Source organism: Orcinus orca, chromosome 9 (assembly GCF_937001465.1).
Source record: "Orcinus orca chromosome 9, mOrcOrc1.1, whole genome shotgun sequence".
NCBI classification, from domain to species: domain Eukaryota; kingdom Metazoa; phylum Chordata; class Mammalia; order Artiodactyla; family Delphinidae; genus Orcinus; species Orcinus orca.
Genome location: NC_064567.1, coordinates 77,222,388 through 77,230,214, shown reverse-complemented (window position 1 = coordinate 77,230,214; position 7,827 = coordinate 77,222,388).

Below are 7,827 nucleotides of genomic sequence, written 5' to 3'. Positions count from 1 at the left end.
AAATGAAATTGCACTCCTGAAAGTATAACATACTGGTTCATATATGCTACTCTGGCACTTGAACTTAAACATGTCATTTAGCTTCTTTGGATAAATTTTCTAAATAAAAAACAATATCAATAACAACAACAAAACCTGAAAAAGGATAAACCTACAGTAGATGATCTCAAATACTTCATAAAAATTTGTTGTATTGAAAGGTGTGTTAGCTCCATCAGTGGTATAGTATGAAAGTCTTATTTGAAATAAGATTTTTTTTTAGTCTAGTGTTCATTTGTACTGTAAAGGGGCTTAGGAGCTCACTGGAAGGTACTTGAACTATTTTCTGTTTTTGTCATTGCTATACAACACTGTAATTGTATTTGCTTCCAGTAATGCCAGTATACATTTATTATATATATCAAAGTAGTGAATTTTTTATATTGCTCAATAATCTTTAACTGGAAAATCAGAATAATGTATTAATCCATTTTAAATATTATTTCTGCACATTTGATTTCTCAGTAAAATAATTTCATAAAGGAAAGCACTTAACTGTTTCTGTACAAAATTTAATATTCATGAAAAACAAACTATTTTCATGTGCTTTTATTATGGATGTTATTATTTTTATGTATGTTATATATATTCATATACGTATTATTCTTATATCTGCTTATGTAAAAAATAGTTTTATATTTTAATGTATTGAAAGCATTTCAAAAATAAAGGTCCTTCAGTGTATATATTTAAGAAATATAGCTGGAAACTAAAGTTTTGCCTGTACCAGAAACTCTCCTGAAAGAGATTCAACTAAAGGAAATCAAAGATGAGTAAGTCAGAAAAGAAAGAACAGGTACAGCTTAGAAAAGTTGAGGGTAGGTTTTGGTGTCACATGGATCTCAGCTTAAAATCTGTTTCTTGCTCTTTTAGGCTGTTTGAGCCTCAACCTCCATCATTTTAGAATGTGACTACTATATCGTAATCAGGTTGAGTGATTCCCCAGAACCCATTTCTCTCTTGCCTCTCTCCAATAATCCATGGTTTTCACTCGCAGAGTCTGGTGGTGGCCCTATCTTCTTTCTAAGGATAGAAGACGGACAGAGCCTTAACCAATTAATGCATCCCTTCTCCAATCCAAGTTTATGACCTAAATGGCTCAACCCGGAGTGAAACTCATCAGCCTGGCTTGATATATGGGAGTAAAAAGCACTGCCCCTCTTGGTAGTCATAGCAATCCCCATTACCACTGGAGGCATTTGTTGTTCCTTAAGCCACCCTGAAAATTCAGTAGATCAGGGCAGAGCTCAGAAAATTCCTGGGGGAAATTTACAGCTTTGATGTCACTGAGATCCAAATCTGGTGAAGCCCCCCACTACTTCCAGTCTTTTCAATTATGTGTACCAGTACCCTTCCTTTAGTTTTTCAGAACATTTGAGGTGAATTTTCATGTATTTGCAATGTAAACAGTTGACTTAGCGAGAAAATAATCCCCGCAGTCTGCGGGTCATAAGGTTTAACAATACAGGTTGACAATCCTTATCTCTATTCTCTGAGGAAAGGTGTGCTTTAGAATTCAAATTTTTTTCATTTTTAAACAGGAGATGTAGCGCATATACTATATAATAGCTAACACTGCCAGAGGAATGGGTGGCAGTAACCTGTAATCAGACTCAGCATTTCTGCAGCAAAATGTGTGAGCAATCACAATTACTGTTTAAAAAAAAAAAAAAAAAAAAGACTACAGATAGCCTAGTGGTTGTTCTTTGCAGACATTGCTAAAATGTGAATTTTGAAGAAAAATCTTGATGTATAGCTGTCTGGATTTTAGATTTGCAGCTAAGGACATGTGTTCTTCTCTCTTTCTCTCTCTGTCTCTGTCTCTCTCTCTCTCCTCTTTGTACACACACACAAACACACATGTATGTAAATATATGTGAGTATAAATGTTATATCATATTATGGGTTCTTATCTGCTTTATAAAAAAGTCACGCTGTTCAGTTATTCGTGATAGAGAATGCTTCCTCATGAATAAAATTTATAGTCAGATTACATCCTTATCTTTATTCTCATCATCTGCAATATTAAAAAGATGGATTATAGTTTACTCTGTCCTGTTTCTAAAATGTACTTAGACTAAACTAAGAGCAAAATTTGCTGGAATGTAAAAAATGTATTTTGGTCAGATATCTTTTAATTGGACTTTTCACCATTTCCCTTCTTTGACACAAATCCTATTAAATATCATTCTGACATTCATTATGATAAGTAACCCAGCTCTTGGCAAACATATGCTATGTCAGCAATTTTGTTTCTGTTTCTGATGACTGATAAAAATGGCACAAGTGAGTCCTTGCTACAAAAATTTTCAGCAGAGGCAAAATAAGATTTTTACTCTTATAGTAGTTTTTTCCCCACTAAAATCATATGAACTGTGCTAAAATAGATATAACACTCATGATGTAGTTAAGAAAACTGTGGGAACAAAGGAGTAAATATTGTATTCAGAATGTAATAGATAAATTTGAACTTCAGATTTTTCCTATTACCTATATTGATCATTTTTTTGGTAATTTATTCTGTGTGTTAGGGAATGATACCTTCTGACACAACTGAAGATAAACAATATTTTTAAAAAATTTCTGAAACTTTATTTCATTAGTTATTCCCAATAAACCTGTATTAGTCTCATCATTACTTTTCATATAAAAAGCTAGTAAATAAGGAAATAAGTGGCAATATACTTTCTGAACGTATTTTCTTCTAAATATAAATTTACACCGTGTTTGTAACCTAGAAGAAAAAGAATTTGTCCTAGAAGATTGTGGTTATCATTATTAATAAAATTATGTGGTAAATATATAGTTTCTTTTTTAAGTTTCAGAGGACTATTCTAACCTAGCTTGATTTTTTTTTTTTTTTTTTTTTTTTGTGGCGGTACGCGGGCCTCTCACTGCTGTGGTTTTTCCCGTTGTGGAGCACAGGCTCCGGACGCGCAGGCTCAGCGGCCATGGCTCACGGGCCCAGCCGCTCCGCGGCATGTGGGATCTTCCCGGACCAGGGCACGAACCCGTGTCCTGCATCGGCAGGCGGACTCTCAACCACTGCGCCACCAGGGAAGCCCTCCTAGCTTGATTTTTGCCTTTGAAGTAGAAATAATTTGCCTTTTATATAGTCTTACTCTTAATTCACGAGTTTTATTAAGGTCTCCTCAAATATTTAGCATTCTGACTCTATCTGTCAGGACATAATTAAAAACCACAAATCCCACTGTAGCTATTGTAAGCTAGACATAAATTCATTAAAATATCAAGAGAGTCCATCAAATATTCCTACAGTGCTAGAGAACCAGACCAGGCATCTACACAGCCAAGAACAATGATCGTGTTATGCCACTTGTCTGCCCTAATGAACAATCTACTTCAGCTGCTACTGAGCACAAGAATGACAGCCACTAGTATAGCAGTGCTATTCTGACCTTGCATGTTGCTACACCTGCACGCTGGCTGTTTTCCATCACGCTCATGAAAATAGATTCCCTTGTAGCATCTCATTCATGTTCCTCTCCTCCTAATCAACATCCCAGGGGATGTATGCAAACTGCGAAGCCCGTATCAAATATCTGAGCTTGGCTTCAAGGGAGTTGGGAATAGGTTGCTGGCTTTAACTTTACAGAGCAGACATTCGTAAAATGGTTATTCCTAAAATTTAGAAAAGTGTTTAAAATTCCTGGATGACCAAATAGCATGGGTTATTTTGGTCAAAATAATACAATTTGAAAATAATTTAAAATTTAAAAAAAAAACCTAAAAATCATAGTGTTACAATGCTGATGGTGGAAACAGTAGTGCTGGTAGTAGAAATATGAATTATAATATTGCCACATTGGTGGATAGCCAGCCATTTCTGGTGACAGGGAAAGTGTATGCTGAATGCATATTGTCCTTGGGCTTCATTGCTATCACCTGAGGCATCAGTATCTTAATCTTGGGCAGTGGTAAATTTGTCTTAGACATCAGCAGTGTCTTAGACATCAGTTGCTTTGACAGTAATGAGGAGTGAGACATTGTTTTTGGTGGTCAATGGTAAAGGAGCCTCATGTTCTGCAAAGAGCAAAAGCAAGAGCTGTCCATAGCAAGGCCAGCATTGCCTCAGAAGACAATTACAAGTACTTTACATATTAAAGAGACCTGTTTCTTGCTGAACCAATAGGACACCTCTGAAGGACTCCAGCAATATTTGGAAAGAAACTGTGGGGAAGTTAAAGTCTCCACTAAACAGCTAATGTTAAGATTCTATTTCAACCCCGAGCTACATGAGGTCTGATATTCACATCGATTTCAATGTTTTGAAGTGACTGCATTCTCATATTATGAGGAAAATCATTACCAGTAAATCACAGAATCTAAATGTCCATGTAACCTGGAAATGTTTAGGTTGTCATATAATATATATATTGACTTTTAAATATTTGTACTAAAATTGAAATCTCCTATGGGAGGGAGCCCAACTTAGAAAAGAGCTAGTGCTTCCCTGGTGGCAGAGTGGTTAAGAATCCACCTGCCAATGCAGGGGACACAGGTTCGAGCCCTCGTCCGGGAAGATCCCACATGCCATGGAGCAACTAAGCCCGTGCACCACAACTACTGAGCCTGTGCTCTAGAGCCTGCGAGCCACAACTACTGAGCCCGCGCACCTAGAGCCCGTGCTCCACAGCAAGAGAAGCCACCACAATGAGAAGCCCGCGCACCACAACGAAGAGTAGCCCCCGCTCACCATGACTAGAGAAAGCCTGCGCGCAGCAACGAAGACCCAACACAGCCAAAAATAAAATGAATGAAATAAATTTATAAAAATAAAAAACAACAAAAAAAAGAGCTAAATGCAAAAGATGTAAATGCAGAACTGCTCTGGAGGAAGCAGAGTTTCGGGGTGTGGAAAAGGACCCCACTCCCTCCACTCACCTCCACTTCCTAATCTCTCTCTGTCTCTTTACTTCTCACAAAAGTTTCTGGGATACTTCGCAAAACCATCTGTAAATTTTTTTTTTAATGACACAGTAGGTTAGAACCGGAGCCTCAAAGAAGTGAAATATGATTAGGTTGAGAGGAATTACATTTGTTGTACATGGATAGGACAGATTTAGGGATTCAAAGCTAATGAAAGTAAATTTATACTTAATATAGGGAAGAACTTTATAACTTACAGAAGTTTCTAATAATGAAATAGGTAACTTTGTGAGATTAATTCCCTGATGACTGGAAATATTCCGAGACCAGGTAATCACTAATCGTGTTCAAGGGGATTTAAATCTCAGGAAAGTGGTTGTCTTTAGGTTCCATCATCCTATGGCATGATTGTCTATATCATCTGCACAATGATCCTACATTAACTCCCTGAACAAACATCAGGTAAATTAGAAATATAATTAAAATTTTTTCCATATATCTTACATATTTTTAAATTCCAATGGTATAATAAACTCCACATTGTTTTTTTTCTTTTTTCACTACATGAAGACATTTATTTCTTTAATATTCAACACTTTTAAAAGTAATAATTCTTGTTTTCTAGATGCTTCTGAGAAAAGTAAACTATAAGTGGAAATAAAATGTAAGTGCATTTTCTCAGAAATACTGCACTGCATGTGCCTGTTTTTCTTGTTTGAGAGACCTTCCAAAGGAAGGAGAAAAGAACATTTGTGAACAACATGAGATAAACTAAGAAGCACAACAGCACTGAAAGATAACATCAAGTTAACTGATTAACCAATTCAGGAAACACTATAATTCTGAAAGTAATAGATACAGCATTGCCAGGTTACAAAAACACATCGTGTTTTTCTTGTTTTGGGGAGACTAGGATGCTTTTTCTTCTGTGATTATTTCCACATAGCTTTTCTTTCGGAAAAATAAAAACTCTTGTTGCTTGTGTACACCATCTTGTGCTACTAAGATACATCTATTTTTCTGTGAGTTACTTTGAATAAAATATATTATTTATTTGTTGTAAAATATAAGAAGAAACATCATAGGATGGAAAGTTTACCAGCAAAACATATAAGTGTGATGGGCCCAACGTTTTACTTGTTGATATGTAGCTTTCATTGATTTGTTACAACAATCTAGGATTTATCATTATCTTAAAAATTTCTTTCAAGGTATCTTCTTAACTGTGCTTCTAATTGAACTTTAATTCATTAAAAATAGAAATGATTACAATTCATGTTTTGCTTTAAATTGATATTATTTTCTGTTTATAGCATGTATTCTTATAGAGTTGAGGGTGTTACAAGAAGGGAGCTATGCTAAGAAACTAAGAAAATAGTGATTGAAACTTCTTTAAAGAATAAAAACTCAATACCTATGAGAATAGGACCACTGTTTTTAAATACTCCAAGATACTTCTGCCGGTGGGCTATTAAGTCGTATTATACAGGAGGTATCATGGAAGAGCATGATGGAGGGCAATTTTATAATAGTGGTTTTTCCAATAAAAGGAATTAAAATAATCCTCTAATACCCACAGAGACTGCTACTCTTACACAGGAAATATGTCTTCTAGATGATACACAGATGAATAACCTGGGCTTAAAAGTAAATGGGAGGAAGAGAGAGAAGGGAGAAGATAGCCAATATGGACATAGTGTATTGGAGAGAAGCAAAGTCTTCCATAGAACGGATTGATCATAACTTGACTCTTAAATCTGTGATGTGAGTATATATAACCTAATCTTCAGGGCTCCTCAGTTGTCTAGGAACCTAAAGACCTGGGGTTCTCCTTGGGGAGCATATGGAGGGAGTAGCAGCCCCAGGCCTGGGCCAGAGGCTTGCTGCCTCAGCATGGGAGTCAACATCTCAGCCCTAGCATCTGGGTACTAGCAGGGGTCAGAGGAAGCATGCCTGCAGTGGAAAGCTGCCCCTGATGGACCCAGAGGGAGCATCTCCAACTCTCTTCTTGCTGCCAAGGAGAAGGATATGAATAAGATTCTACTCAGTCTTGGCTGAGGTCAGACTGCCTATGGGCAAATGAAGGGAACTGGGTTAGAGAATATAGAGGAAAGCTAAACCGGCTACTATAGGGGCTGCCAGATGCCTAGAAGCGATCGATGGAATGAAGTTCCCCAAAGCCTTTTCTCCACAGGAAGCTCTTCCTGAGAAAGAATCTAGGAGTTACAGGTACCGATCACAGAGTGATGAGCTGAGACCCTCACGAACAGAAAAAAAAACAACGTTGCTCCACCATGCTAGAAGAAATATTGAACTATATTTTCTTTCTGTAGATTCCACAGAAAATATTGTGAAATGGTTGTCATATGAAGAGTACCAATAGCATGCAGCAATAAAATGTAGAAAAAAAGGAATTATTATAAAAATATAAAATTAAGTACAAAATATTTGCATTCCAAAATTTTGATTTTTAAGTACCTGTCAACTTTTTAAAAATTGGTAATTTGTAGTGTTTTCATTTCTCATTCTAAATAAACATTCGTTTTATGCCTAATTTTGTATCGATTGTTTCATATTCTTGAAATCGGTTTTCTAAAACTGCATGTCTGTTTTGAAATTTGGGTAAAAGTACTGACTCCAAAAATCCAATGTTTCATGACATGGCTGCTGTTAGCACATGGGGAGGGTAATTTTTCACTGTGGCTGAACTTCCATTGCAGAACATATGGCAATAAATACGTGTTATGACTCCCCTTCGTCCAAACCACCCTCTTCTGTGGTCAGTGTGACAAGCTAAAATAACCCCACAGGTTTCCACAAACCCCTGTCAGGGAACCAAGCCAAAGAAACTAGATAATATTCACCAATACTTCATCCAGGGTAGCAATTATAGATATT